Source organism: Phoenix dactylifera, chromosome 4 (genome assembly GCF_051530095.1).
Source record: "Phoenix dactylifera cultivar Ajwa chromosome 4, Ajwa_hap1_PhDact_Kaust_v1.1, whole genome shotgun sequence".
NCBI classification, from domain to species: Eukaryota; Viridiplantae; Streptophyta; class Magnoliopsida; order Arecales; family Arecaceae; genus Phoenix; species Phoenix dactylifera.
Genome location: NC_143193.1, coordinates 48,400,137 through 48,416,081, shown reverse-complemented (window position 1 = coordinate 48,416,081; position 15,945 = coordinate 48,400,137). Strand labels below are relative to the sequence as shown.

The window sequence follows — 15,945 nt, the reverse complement described above, 5'->3', positions numbered from 1 at the left end:
TCGCAGCGTGATAAGATTGTTTACGGTGAAACTAGAAATTTCACTGTCTCATGTGCTTCTGTTTTAATGCATCGACTGGCTTAGCCAACAAAACGAACATGCACTATTGCGAACTTCTAATTTGCTTCCATTCATAGGTTCATCTGCTTCAAATCCAGGAACTATGCTATAGATGAATTGGGCAACAGTGCCTGTTGTGATAATTGGGTTTGCACCATGAGAGCAATCACTACCAGTCTGAAACTTGAGACGTTAGCTTGAATAACTAATAATTGCCTTGATGGGTTGATTTCAGGGCCCTCGAATTCCTGACAAACATCGATGGCCTTATCTATCTTGCATGGTTACCCGGAATAGCTTGCCTAATTCATGGTCAACCACTCCTTTTCCTCTCTAATCAAAATTCTACCAAGTGAAGTTGTTCCTTCTTCCTTTGTCCAAAATTGCCACTTGTTCTAGTAACTGTACTGTTTATAGATGACTTACCTTACTGCCATGCTATATCCACTCGTGATGACCCCTTACCTAAACCTGCCGAGGGCCAACCATACCATAAAGTATTTACTGTGGGGATTTAAGTGGTCTGGTGAAGGCGTGCTGCCATGGCCTGATGCTGCAATGAGATCATTGAACAAGATAGCTGTCAGGATATCATACTCTGTTCATCAATTTTTGTTCAAGGTCTTACCCCTTGCCTGTTTGCATGCCCATGTCCATAGCTCTTTCTGTCACCATTTATCTGTATCTGAACATAAAAAGGTATCGTCCTCTTCCTGGCAGAAATTGTCGATGGTCAAAACACCACAGCATAGTTTTTAAGTTGGAATTTGAATAGAAGTAAACGACCGGTAGGAGGATTTGAGAACATAAGAGTCCTTAAATTGTCTATAGTTGATCTTAGTAGTATGAAGCAATCATATATAACAAAAACCTGGCACAAGAGGCCATAAATGTTAATGGAAAATTTGACAGAATAAAAGATGGGGAAGATCAAACGAAGAAACCTAGATATTATAACAAATCATAGATATCAGTGGATATTAGCAATAATTGAGTTTATCTTGAACTGAAGTGCGAACAAGTACATTGAGATGATTCACGTAAAAGTAAATTGAGAATAGTCTTGGTTGCATGTATTATTGCTAGAATATCTTTTTTCGGGTAAGAACACTGCGTGTTTATATACTCAAAATGCAGTGCTGTTACGTGAATCATTCTTCACATTTGGTTTTAAAACTGCTTCAGAATTCCCAGCCTGGAAACTATGTTTGCATATCATATCTATAGTGTCCCAATTTTATATTTGGGATGACTTGGCAAGTGAAAAATCTGTCACAATTTGTGGATGTATCTAAACCATATGTAAATAATATGTAAATGTAATAGGATGTACAATTATTGAATATATAGAGCTAGAAGCAAATGACATAAAAGCATGGAGGAGACAGAGGCAACAAAACACAACAACAATTGGATACAACTCGGCTCAACTCAACTAAGCCTTAATTCCAAACTAGTTGCAGTTGGCTACATGAATCCTTTTCCTCTGTTCCACTCTGTTTAAAACCAACAACAATAATTCAATCTATTTGTAAATAATTTATATAAAATCAGGAAGAATTTAATGGTCCATTATCCTGAGATGATTTAAAAGGATCGTTTCATATAAGAAATCTGAGACATAAAACTTAGCATATACATATTTCTTAATAATGTATAGTACTAATGTCAAACTATTTTAGGTACAATATATAAAGTTGCTAGGTATTTCTACTGTAAGCATAGATACCTTTTCTTTTCCCCTTCAACTAAGACCATCAGTTCCACCAGCCACCTAGTTGCCTTAAGATATTAGGGGGAATCAAGTGCAGACTGTTATAAACTAGTGCAGATCATGGAAACACCATTTAATCCCTATTGTTTACCTATAATCCCAACCCTTATTATAATGAACACCCCTAAGCCTATGAAGAACAGCCCTAAGACAATCATATATTCTACATTCTCCTGTTTTACAATCGATCATATAGTATGCTAATATTAGAGCAGCCCTTAGGTGCACATGTGCCCAACTTAAGTTTGTCTCTACCACTAAACAGGGCATGTAATGATGACACTAATAGTTGCCTAATGACTTAGTAGATGATTTATTGGTATTCTATGTATCTATAGTCCAATACCAAGGTCTACAATTTATTAGGTGTGGCGCAGCAGTCTCCATCATGACACTGGATGCAGGCCCTACATCTGTCGTCTGATGGGTGTCCAGTGCTGACATTGGTTGCTGTGAAGGTAACTCTGTGGTAACTTTCTTCCCCAGGGCTTGCAATTTGCAATTGCTTGGGTCAAGAAAGCTAGACTGAAAAAATTTGGAAAATAAATACAAAAAGATTATGACTTTGGAAAGAAACATCACATGCCAATGGTCCCAACCTGTTAGAGTGCAATATTTCCTTTCCAAAGAAGAAAAAAGAATTGAGAAAAGTTTTGAGGTTAAGTGTGAAGGTAGAATTTGCTGACCTTGGATGTGTCCCAAGATATATTATTGTTTTCTGAAAAGTAAAGATATTCTGGTGTGATATCCAATGGCTGGTGTACCTGACCATCCAAATAAATGTTTGGATGGCACCCTGGCAACTGAGTTTATGATTCCTCTAAGTATGCTCACCAGGTCTCTGTGATTTAGGGAAATTGAGTTAACTTTCAAGTTTTTGCTTGCTTCCTCCTCCTCTTCTTCTTTTCCCCTTTCATCCTTTCTTTTTTTTAAAAAAAAAAAAATCTGAGAATTTGGTGGGAAGCAAAGGTTCCCAGTATCAGTTTGATTTGCAATGTTCTCTCTTTTATCTTGTTCCTGTATATATACATATTTTGTTCAATAAATTTATGTTTCTAGGATACTGGTAAATGATGCCAATATAATATATTGGTAAGAGAAGTTGTTAGCAAATCAAGTGAGACTTAATGAACTTGGCTTGATTCAACTGGATCTTAAATTAACTTGATGTTTATGAGTATGAATGATAAGTAACCAACCACTGAAATAGTGGCCATGCATTTCTTACAAAGTGACCATATCAAGTTCTTTATATATTGGGCCTTGTGTTAATGACTCCATGTTTGAATCTTGAGTAGTGCATCCCACAACTTTGAAGTTTGGTTAATTATAATACCGATGAGTCTCCCTCCCTCTCTCTCTCTCTCTCTCTCTCTCAGAATTATAACAATATTGGCTTGAAGTGTTTAATTGGTATGCCAATCTTTAGCATTATTAAACCTATAAAAGAAGCATGCGCCGAGAGTTAATAGATCCATAAACATATAGTTTCTTCTAGATGATACGTGAGACAAATATGTCTCATGACCATATATATATACTGTGTTGGCATTATCAAAGCTATAAAAGGAGCATGCTATAGAGTTAATGGAGATGTAAAATAATAGTTTCTTTTCGATGATATGTGAGACAAATGTCGCTTGATCGCATGAACTGTGTTTCATAGATTGAAAACTAACTGTTGAGCACGAGGGATTTACACCGGCAACCTCTGGCAAACTTGAGCTTTAATACCATGCTAAGCAATCAATTAATCCCAAAAGCTCAAGCTGATAGTGAAAAGGTCAATAATATATATCATGCTTAACAACAGTGAATCACTTTATAGAAATTTCTTTTATAAGATTTAGTTATTTATTATTTCGTCGCATCAATTTGTATTCAATGTAGATGCATTAGAAAAGTGAAAACAGCAGTAAACATATATCTCCTCGTAGAAACACCAATTTCCTCCTGTGTGAGCTGTTATTAATCCCTATTGTGCAACAACTCAAGAGGTGCAATCAACCATCAAATTATTATCCTGAAAATATCTGAAATAAAAATATTATGACCACAACTTTCAATTTTCATGAAAATGCTCCCAACTTCCTACTGAATGAGAAAGTACCAAAAACAAAAGCATATAGTAAAGAGCATGGATCCTTTATGATGCACGGACTGCACCATAAAGTGTTGTACCATGCTCGATGGCTGTAATTAGAAGATTGATGGCTATCATAGAAGATGGCTTTACATGCCACACACGGGATGCTGTTGTTGATAGCCGTTCATCTCCTGATGGCGGCCATCCAACATAGTATAGCACCCTTCAGCGGCGCACTGCAGGGGATCCCAAATCTATTGTAAAACCATTACGTAACATCCTTGTTTTCGCTTTTTAGGGTCATAACTCTGTACAACCTGGATAGAAACCTTCATTTGCCTTCTACTGAATACACAAGTTTTTTAGTGTGAATTACGAAATCACTGACCACTCAAATTTTAGACAGGATTTCTAGTCTTTAATCCTTAGGGTCATCCCATGTTGGCAAGAACAACATCAAGCCTTGCTCACAGTTAAGTTGTACATAGATTTCAAATTAGAGTAGCAGCTGAAAAGAAAAACATGCTGGTTTTGGATTGTGCTCTTGTGGCATCCATCAGTGTCTCCAACCTTTGTTGTAAATGCCATTAAATGGATGCGGAGGGTTTCTCGTACCATTCACCAAGGCCATGGGCCCCTGTACTTGCTTGTGAGCCAGTCCAAACTGCTACTGTCTATTCCCAGATCATGGGAGGAGAGGACTATCTAGAGAGCTAGGTGGCCTCTATACAATTAATTGATTCTTTGTAGCCGGAGAGAGTTGCATGAGCATGAATTGACAATGAGAAAAAAAAAAAAAAAATCCCATCTGATGTTAGTGAACCAAATCGTGCCATTAGCATCGTGAATAAATCTTTATCGACTCGTTAATGCGAAGAACTAGCTCAGTAGAAGGAATATTAGATGATCTGCCATCAAGTCGCAGCGAATTAAGCAAATCGCATCCATTATCGCTGCAATAAAAGAAAAGCATCAAAGCTTGCTTGTTTGAACTAAGTAGGTGATATTTCTACTTTGTAGTCTCAGTCAAAAGGCAGAGGAACATGAGATGGTCTGAACAAATTACTAGCCTCTCAATGAACAAGTATTGCATGGTAGTTGGCTTCTTGGTTCCTTGCTTCCTCTAGCCAACCAGAAGCCTCGTATGGCAGAACATGCAGGACTGTGCAGGCTTGCCTTGGCAGCAATCACATCCCACATGCCTCTGATAAAATCCAGTCATGAGGCTCTTTCCACCTTGATAGGAATTGAAGACACTTTGAGGAACAAAGATGGCAATCTTAGTTGCTCTGAAAGACATGGCTGGTACGTTGAATCATTACTCGTAACCATCGACCATTTCTATCCTTTTACAGATACTGTTCTTCATAAAGATATCTATCTTCTCTTTCCTTGATGAGAATACCTTACCAAATTCTCTGGGTAAATACATCCCTTGCTTTCTGAGGGAAGACAGAGCAGGAGAAATTAGCATGGAAATTTATGCTTGCAGTCGACCATGCTTTTCTGATCTTCATACTTTGATGAAGATTTTTAATATTAACCAACTTTCCTTTTTTTGTCTTATACTTTAGGAAAAGTAATATATAGTTGAAAACATGTAATACTAGCTCTCTTGCTTCATTGTCATGAGTTTTAGTAAATCCTCCATGTCTATACTGCTACCATATTCCAGAGCTTTGTTCTTTGTCATGCCAATGACCAGTTCCATTTGCCCGGCCACTCTCTTGGTTGTGACGAGCATAAGCTTGAAGTAGTTACTAAGAACTTGAGTCAGAGTTGCTTACATTACTCTATGTATAAAATTATATAGACAAGTTCCACATAATTAACGGCTAAAACTTTCTCATGCATTAAGCTTTACCTTCTTTTGTGTCCTCCTTTTTTTTGGGGTGAGGGGGAGTTGGTAGGTGGGAGTGCATTTTTAGAACATTAGTGCTGTTCAATGTCCTCTTGCTCTTTTGCTTGTTCTCTAATAAAATGTAGAAAACTGCCTACATTTGACCGTTCATTCATGTAGTATTTGAAAGGAGAAACGATTAGAATGACTGCAAGAAACCTTGTCACGTACATAATAAAAAGATGTCTAACAATACAAGACAGCAAACAAGTAATTTGAAGAGAAATTCCAGATGGACTCAAAACATTTCTAAAATTCTAGCTAGCATACAAAGAGAGACAAGGCACAGCCTATTAACTCCAGAGTTATAAGAAGAAAGGAAGTTGGAAGACTCCCACACTCCAAATGAAATTGCAATTTATCTTCTCATGGATTCAGAGGAACCTCGTTTGAAAGAAAATAGAGGGACTAAAACAAACAGCAGTTCATCAAGGGGCTTCTTCCTCATCAGCTGTAGAAAGTCCATGAAAGTACCATGCGCGATTCATAGTGAAATACTGAAATGACCAATGTCTAAGTTTCATAGCCACTAACAGAAGAAAAAAAGAGCCCATGGTTCATGTCTACCAAACTCCATAAGCTACATCGCCTTGCCAATGGAGAACTGACAAGAGAGATAAAAATCTGAAAGAGTAACACAAGAAAGGATAGTCTGTCACAACATTCTACCATCTAAATCCACCTCTAGAATCAGCATGGGCCATTGGAAAACCATCAAACTTAAAAAGAGTCAGGGGAAAACCAAGAGAGGGAGTGGAATCAGTAGTCATTCAAGCTGGAGAGGGGGGCTCTTCTTAGCCAAGTTATGCTTGTTGTTGTGCATCCACACCTTGAGGACCCTCCTCTTCACTCCAATCTCCTGGCAGAACTGCTGCACCACACTCTCCTCCTGCTTCTGGAGCCTCCACCCCACCTTCTCAGCAAAGCTCAGCATCTTCTCCTTCTGCTCCGGTGTGAACTTGGTCCTGAACCTCTTCTTCGCCATGGGAGGCCTCACCATGGCTCCACCACCGACCCCTTCCATCTCATCAGACTCGGAGGTCTGCAGGGCTCCCAGGGGCATGATCATGTGGTGCGGTGATGGCCTTGGAATTAGGCTGTTGCCGGCAGGACCATATCCAAATGCCTCCGGCCCTGAGATCAAGAGTCCCTTCTGGCCCACCACCTTCCTCCCCTTGAGGTAGTGGAAGCAGTCACAGGAGGAGGACTCCCCTTCTACCTCTTTCCTGTGGAAGTTCCTGTGGCAGTTGCAGGCAGAACACTTCAAGGCCTCCAGCGTGCCCTCCTCACCACTTGGCATGAACTCACCACAGCCATCAGTGGCGCTGCCACCAATGGAGGCTGCATGGTTCTTGAGGCACTCCCTGTACCTCACCACCACTCCTTTCTTAGTGCTGTAGGGGTTGCCAGGGTGGCGCTGCTGCTCCTCCGATGTGGCTGCGGACAGGGGAGGGGGAGGTCCATTAGGAGGGTGGTGGTGGAGGGGAGGGGCATCATGGATGATGGAGTGGCCATGGCTCTGACCATGGCCTCCAACATATGTGCTGCTTATTGGGATTGGGATCTCCCCTTCATGGCCAGAAAGATCCATTCTTTCTTACTCTCTCTCTCTCTCTCTGTGCTAATTCTTATTTTTTTTTTACTGCTCTTTTATGGCCTGGACACCAAAAGGAAAAGGTCAAGGACAGAGAGAATTAGACCACTCCAATGAGAAAAATATCAGCTGCGACTAGGGTCTGAGATTCTTGGGACTCTAAATAAACTAATAATGAACCCACTTGCCCATTTTCTTCGGTTTTGGCAGAAAGACACTGGAAAATTGGAAGCTCTGAGATTCTAGAGAACCTTATATGGATACTCTCCAAACTATTCCCAACCTTAAAAACCGAACGGAGGAGGAAGATAGATAAGAAGACTAGATACTTGTAAGCTTTGTAAGATTCATGAGCCTCGCAAACAGAATGGGAAACACATGGAAGAAGAGCGCTGGGTCTTTTGCTTGCAAAAACTCTATGCAAGGGGAAGAATAAGAAAGGCGCTATGGAATTGGAATGAGAATAAAAGTCTTTGTAAATTGTAGACCCGGTGCTTGATCTTGTCCTTTGAGGGTTCAGCAAGATCCAGAGTCTTAAGACCCAAAGACACCTAACCTAAGAAGTCTCTTGTGCGGGTGTTGGGGGGTAAACTTTTTCCAGTCATGAGGAAAACAACAACTTCTTGAACAGTGCCCAAGGACCTGGTCTTCGAATGCTCATTTCATTGTCTCAAAGTACAACATAAGAACGGAAGCAGAACAACTCCATGTGAAGGTTGGAGCCGTGCAACGACGCCGAACGCTGAAGAACCTAAGACAAAACGTACCCACCTTTCCCCCACTCTCTCTCTCTCTCCATTAAACTCTTGAAAGCAAAACAAACGGAGTATGGAGACTGGCTGCAGAGGTTAACCGGAACTGAACTGTTCTTCTAAAGACAGAGGATATGAAGAGAATGGCATGGAGATTACCACAAGGAAACCATGGTATCCCACCTGTGACTTAGAGGTGATATGTGATGAATTGTCCAATATTGAATTCCATGGCAAGATGAAGGTATGATAAGAACTTAAGAGTTGGAGGCAGGGGCATGAACAAAGAAAATCACCAAGGGATGGAAGAAGTGAGTGAGTGAGAGAGAGAGAGAGAGAGGAAATGAAGGTGTTTTGGTTGAAGGGCTGTGGTTGGGGAGCACTAAGCAAGAGGCTTATAGCCGTAGTGAGAGAGCACAAGGGTTGGAACAAAATAGAGAAAGGAGTATTTTTACAGGACAAAAGAGAAGGGCAGAGAGAGTTTTAGGGGGTTGTGATAAAAATAAAAGTGTGGGGTGTTTGCTTTGCTTGCACTATCAGGAATCAAGCTTACGCCATAGATGGAGAGAGAGAGAGAGAGAGAGAGGACTGTAGTGTCAGAGGAGGAGGCACAGGGAGAGAGAGAGAGAGAGAGAGAGGGTGGGGGAGAAACAGAGCTATAGTCCCCACACATGAATTTGAAAAGAGAGAAATCAAACTCAACTACCAAAATACCCTCTCAAGAAAATAAAATGACAAAGCTTTTTTGTTATGCTTGAGTGGACAAAAATGGCCACGGTCAAACAACCAAAAACCGCTCACAAGCTCCAAGTTCTCCTTCCATTCCTCAAGAGCCCGAGCTTTTAAACAGTCCGGCCAGGACAGTGGGACAGGTGCTGGTGAAGATGATCATGGGATAGAATTAAATGCTGTGGTGTTGGATCATATTCCACTCATGAAGAAATTAAATACAAGATTTTTTTTCATTTTCTGTTGCTTATAAAGCGATTGAACATAAGTTTTTTTATTTCTTTCTTTTTTTTTTGTGAATATTGAGATGACTGTAATGTCCTTGGATTAATTCAGTGCATCATTGCATGGTGAACCATTTCTGCTTAGGAGATGAAGATTGGTGCACCTCACAAGTTGGTGGTGGGGTGGAAGTTTCAAATACGCAATGAGTTGATGGAAGATAGAAGAAAGTCTTCAAGGGAATTCACTAGTGCTTTCCATTTCAGACATTAGTTCTGTCTCAAGGCTTTTTTTTTTTTTTTTTTTTGGTTTTTGTACCTTTGGTTAGCACATGCCAAGAGTCAAGACTGCAAAGAATTATTCCATACATGTGTCATGGGACTCAAGTCATTTCAGCTTATGTCAAACATCTTATGATTGTTTGGACGATTTTGGTGGCTTATTATTAACCATGCCCAAGATTAGAATAGACAGCAATTGGTTTCTGTGTCCTAACTTTAATTTCTTGGGACCCTACCAAATAAAAAGAAGATTGAACAAAAACATGAGTGTGTAATCATGTTAAACTATTCAGCTTTGAAAGATGAGACAGGGATAGCTAAGGCCCGCAACCTAAGACATACTAAATAATGCGCATAAACTGGTCTCGACATGCATTATTCTTCTAGCTTTATATCATCCAAATGTCTCCTAGGTCTCAAAGAATGTTCGCTATCGTGATATATTTTATTTTTTAGAATGCTCTTTAGAACAAGATTCGTAGAGATACTGGAATATGTTTTGAGAAAGAAGAGGACACGAAAACTTTTATATGGAATTTTGGCATAGAATGATGTTGTTTCATCAATCCCTATTTTTGCATATACTTTTTAAAAATTAGTCTCTTTTTCTTTTTGCTTCATATCTTTTACACCTATATCACTTTATTCTTCACTATCTGCTTCTTTATTCTACTTAGCCTCGTTCAAAGATCCTTTTCCTTGGATTTTTTGCCCCTTTGTTTTTGTGAACAATAACAAGCTTAATTAATTATAAAGTCCTTATTCAAAAAAGCAATTTTTAGAAATACTTGGTATAGTTTTTCCTTTCTTTCTTTCTTCATCTTTTTCTTTCTTTTTTTTTATAAAAAAAATATCAACTCAATTAATGTTATGAAATGCAATCAAAAGAGTTATTATATTTTTGAAGTGGCCAGACCACCTAATTTTTCATGTTTAAACAACTTATTTGAAAAGAGAATGGTTAACTTAAAAATACCGTAAGCACTACAACCTAACAAAATACTTATTACCTTTGGTTGGGCTTTCTCATAGAAATGTTAGTACAAAGCTATTCTATTTTTTTCCAATATAAAGTTAATTCAATCATAGAGCTACATATATAAAGAACTTAGTTATCCTGGTTCTAACTTTCTAATCATGAATTGCCTTAACAAGAGGAAAAGAAAATGGTGACATGCCAATGCATGAGACAAACACTTATGGGCCACATCCCCAAAGGATCAAATTCCTGATGTCTCCTGTCGATCCTTAACATCACCAACTGAACTCATTGGTTCTGACCTTTCAATAAATCAAGACATTCAACAAATCACAAGCTTTTGTGGCTTTACATATTCAATGCCATTAAAAAAGGTGTGCTTCTTGTGTGTGCACAGAGAGAGAGAGAGATTAGGACAGGAAAGCATGTGGTGGGGAATTAATTTGGGGGACTGGCTGCAAGAGGGAAGAGGGGCAGTTGTGCCAGAAAATTAAATGGGATTTTGATGACATAGCAGTAATCACCACACGTCAAAGGCACCCAGCCCAATTCAGATTTCTTTAGCTGAATACATCATCCCATCCCAATCAGTGACAGACGGAGAGTCCAACCCAAGGCTGTACTGACTCTATCTCATCCCGTTTTATGGGGTGCGAGATGCCTTATCCCCTCCCTCCCCACTGTTCATCCACACATTCCAATAAACGCATAAGCCTGTCCAGCCTCTAATCCTATTCCCCCCTTTTTTTTTTTTCTTTTAGATTAGCTTCTTTCCCTCTTAATTCCAACGGTTCCTTTTGCAGTTTTAAAAGTTTAGTGGGTGTTGGAGCAAAAAGAAGGAAAAATTAGAAAAGCTTGTGGAAGGGGTTGGCTTCGAGACATGCACTACTGCAATTTTTTTAAAAATTTTATCCATCCTCATCAATCAAGTTTGCAAGAAGAATATGTGATAAATATTTAGGATACAATGAAGCCCAGTGTTTGATCATATTTTGTACTAACGGGTTAACCTATATGGAGATTTAGATAGTTATTTATAAAGAAGTCCGTATCGTTTAGGATAGATTTTTTTTTTTTTTCAGAGAGATGCGAGAATATGCTTTTTTACTAAGAAGCGTATGTCTTTTTGTCGGATACATTCTCACAGACACTTCAGCCAACAAAGCACCATAATAATTGGCTGGTTGAGGTTTAAAATAAAATGTTTTATCTTTATTATTTTCTAGTTGTAAATTGTTACAAGATATTGGTATGCGGTGGAACTTTCTTTAAGGCGAAGAGATGGACAGACTAAGAGTTCTATATAAAATACTTTTTTCATGTTTTTTCTTTCTGGTGCATGTTGTATTTTTCTTAGGTTTTCTAAAGTTGTTTGGAAATGATGCAATAAATATGAAAAAAATAAGTATTATCTCTTATCTCTTGGTGATTCACAACGAGCAACAAACATTCTATAAGTCTCCAAAAAAATTCATATAAGATATTAATTTTTATAAATTAATTAAAATAAAATTCTCCACCCTATATTCAGTAATTTCTATTCATTAGACAAAGTGAATTATGATTTACAAACTCTAACTAAGCCCCCAAAAAAAGGGCTAATGAATTGCTTTTGTCTTACGGAGTTGAAATTCTCTCATTTCAATTATAATTTATTTTGCCAAAAACTCTACAAATGTAGATTTTGCATGATACACCTCACTCGGGACATATCTCTTGTGAATCATGAGTTCTTAAATTGCATAAAGACCAAGGGCATCACAATTCATGGGGGTTACTAGATGTAAATGATATAATCCATTAGTTGAGAATTTGGACACTGTCTAAACCCTAGACTCGCACCTCGATCTGGTCAAAAAATGTCTCTTGAGCTTGGTTTGTTCTCCAATCAAATGGGTTCTTGGAGCCACTTAATAAAGCAAAGCCCTAGACTGTTCAAAAAAGCAAAACAAAAAACAAAAACAAAAAAAGAAAATAATCAAAGCCCCAGATGTGACGAGGAGCTTGGTTCATTTGCAGCAGGATATTCGGCAGTGTTCAGGTGTATCATCCCATGGATGGACCACAATCAGATGCTCCCACCAATATTGCTGATCCTTTAATGATCATGAAGGAAAGGTAGGAGATAATATAATGCTGCAAATTAGGACCATTAGGTTGATGTGGTCACTGGGCATTAGATGCCCGGGACCGCTACATGGAAATCCAGCCATGGACACAAAGAGTTTTGTACACTCGTAGGAGATATTTATCTAACCGTCCACTTGTTTGATTGTGTCTGTCTCTATCTTCCAAGAGTCTAAAGAAATCTGTGCAATTACAACACCATGAAATGGGGACGTAATTCCACTTATGTGCCGGTACTTGGTGACAAATTTAATGAAGTATTCAAATCTAAGTCGATGACCTTCCAACTTGACCAACAATCAGATATCTGATCAAATTATTAGCGACATTAGCTAATGTAAGAAAATATAAAATATGTAAATAAATCTACCTCATCCTATCAACTTAAGCTTTTGAGACAATTGGTGATTTTAACATGGCATCAGAGCAGAGGTCCTGAGTTCAAACCCTGTCTCATCCTGTTAGCTAAAGCTTTTGGGAGGAGTGGTGATTTCAACAGCTAAAAACTATATTGCACTTGTGCCAAAGGGCAGTACACATAATTCTCAAGAACTTTTCAACTACACAAGTTGGTTTTTTATAAGTGGATCCTCCAAGACTTATGTGTAGTTTATGAATTACAATATAACTATGCTACATGTTGCCATTCATGGTAATGATGTTGCTATTGTCTATTGTTCCGGTCCTCTCAAGCTTGGTTTGCATGAATTTATATATAGTTATAACAATTTGTTACATTATTCTTCACTTTATTAATGCTTGTTTATGTTCTAGCTATATGAAATTTCGAATTATACTTGAACTCTCCCCATTGCCTTGCCAAACTTGTGACTACAATCAAGTCTCCCAGTCTGAGGGTCAGAGCCACTTTGTTCTCTTATCTTATGCGAAGGGCTGCTAAGTTGAGAGCCTAATTTGCAAGCCTTTTATCAAAGATTTCATTCTCTTCTCAACTTGGGGCTACACAGATGTCTTGGAAGTATTTGAAAATTTTGAAAGATGTGAAAATAGGCAAAAGGATGGCCATGTAGATAGTAGATTAAGAGTTTGCACAGAAATTTCTTTGCATCCTTCTTGACTATAATGTTGTGCAGTGGTAACCTACTGGACACCTTTTGGGGGTCTTTTTGATCATGGTCTAGGTTTGATTGTCATTTTATGTTTTGGCTTGATTGGCCAGAAATTTTAATGCCTACTCTTGATTTTGATAGCTATTTTAATTTTAGACCTTAGCCCATCTATGTAGTACGTACAAACCAAGGAAAATGCTTATTACACAAGGCATAGATCTGCGTAAAAATAAGCCACAACAAATTATGAGAACAAATTGTTTTAGTAGAAGTAACTATAAAATGATATATAGTTAGACCAAAGGCCAATAATTACTATGGCTTAGCTTCTAGCACTGGGACATCAAAGGAAGGCCACAAATGACCTTGGTCTCCTAGTAGCATAATGATGCATGGACTGTTTAAATGTCTCATGGTACAATTGGCCTAAGAGCTTTATCCTTACTAGGAGTGATTGATCATTCCACCTATAATGAGCTAAAGTATCTTTCTCAATACAGTAGAATTTATCTTAATCTAAATATGTACACAAGGCAAGGAGTGAGGTCGCTTCGAAGGGAGGAAACAGACAACGTACAGTGACGATTGAGAACCCTTTCCCTTCTCTTTAAGACTCACTAAGCAATTTTCTAATGCGATTTGGAGTTGTTTTGAGGCTAAAGGGATGTGCATGTGAACTTAAACAAAGATTAATCCTTCCTTTGGGATTGCGTTTGGATGTCTTAGGATTACGGTTTGTAATCCCTTATAAAAATCCCGTTCCCGTTTAGTGGAGCTAAAATATTCTTGTGACCTCAATGCGTTTACACCCTGTTTTCCTTCGAAGTTATGAATGCTTTGTGACTTTTCTCAGCTCTAAGGAAGCATTCATGGGCTCCATGCACAGACATTTCTCCAGCATTTTAATTTTCTAGTTGAGCTTTGCTATAACAAAATACAACTCGAAAAATCACCTATACTCATGTTGACACTTCCCATGAAAACGTTGCATAGCTCAATGCCCATTTTGATAGAATAGGTTCATGGTTGTTGATCGCCTGAAACAAAAGTGCACCTGCCATGGAGGCTTGTGGAGCACTTATGGAGTTGTGGCTGCTGCCTTCCATAGTTTGGTGGCCTTTTCATCTGCCTTTGTGGCTAAATGTGAACGCTCTCTTCCAAGCTAAAAGACTGCCAATATTTACCTCCCATACATGTGAGAGCCACAACTACTTCAATAACCTTGCCATGATGGTTCTTCAACTTAGATCCCAATCTTCAATTAGATCACATGAAGTTCACATGCACCAATAAGTTCAGTATCAGCACGACGACTCCCAGATCACAATAGCTTCATCATGAGAAAGTATACAACATGATCTACATGAACACACATACACTTGGCCTATGGGTCAGTTTTGAGATCACTGCAGCAGGTAAGTTTGGAACTGTTCTTCGTATTAAACTCTATAAAACAACTCCTGCTGTGATTTTTTTTTTGGATGAAATTATTTTTTTTTGTTGATGAAACTCCTACTAGGATTTAAAAATGTATGTTTTCTATCCCATGCGGTCCTCACAAGCTTGTGCACTTAACAGGAAAAGTAGTTCTGCCAAGACAATGATTTTAGCCCACTCCACACTCATGCATTCCTCTTGACCTCCTTTTTATCCTTTCATACGAATCCGGAATGTTCAGTTATCTTGGGATGTAATCTTCCAAGCACTTGCTGCCGCTGGCATATGCCTAGCCCTTGAAAGGCTGACTATTCTGCACATATTTTTTGTTTTCTCATAATTCTCACTAGACTTTGTGAGTTGTAGTGGTATCATTCAAAGTTAACTTTAGAGCATGAGACACAAGTATGTACATGGAGTCTGCTTGAAGAGTTCCGGCAATGGCAATGAAATTGAGTGTGGTGCCCAGTTCTTGCTACCACTGCATGGATATGCTTCCTGAGTTTCCGAAAATGTAAGAGATCTTCCAGCATAATGAAGAATAACTGGTATTGATTGAATTTGAGAATCCGTAGTACAAAAGCTAAAAAGAACATGCTGCTTGATATGAGAAGCATGTGTGCAAGATATAGCTTTTGAACTATAAGAATAAATAGGTTGTGACAATTTACGGTTTAAGTTTCTTTTCTTTTTACTCTTCTGTATGCATGCACATCTATTTAGTAGGATGTGTTCGATTTGCTTCATAGAGAACCTCTAGTAGTGCCAACAAATTCCTAAATAAAAAGAAAAGTTATGTTAGGTTAAAAAAAATAATTCAGATTTCCATCGAGATGAAGGTACGAACTGGTTGAATTAGTAGATTTATATAGATGTTGAATACTATAACCTTGGTTCGATCCCATCCTCAGCAGAATTTTGGCTAGACTTTGTC

At 38.5% G+C, this 15,945-nt stretch overlaps 1 pseudogene across 1 annotated transcript; it reads right to left on the bottom strand.

Annotated features, from left to right (window-relative positions):
• Positions 1–5,962: 5,962 nt before the first annotated feature.
• LOC103720824 (zinc-finger homeodomain protein 3 pseudogene) lies at positions 5,963–9,112 on the bottom strand (annotated as a pseudogene). The gene has a single exon (XR_015977298.2). The product of XR_015977298.2 is annotated as a zinc-finger homeodomain protein 3 pseudogene (transcript).
• Between the last annotated feature and the right edge of the window lie 6,833 nt (positions 9,113–15,945).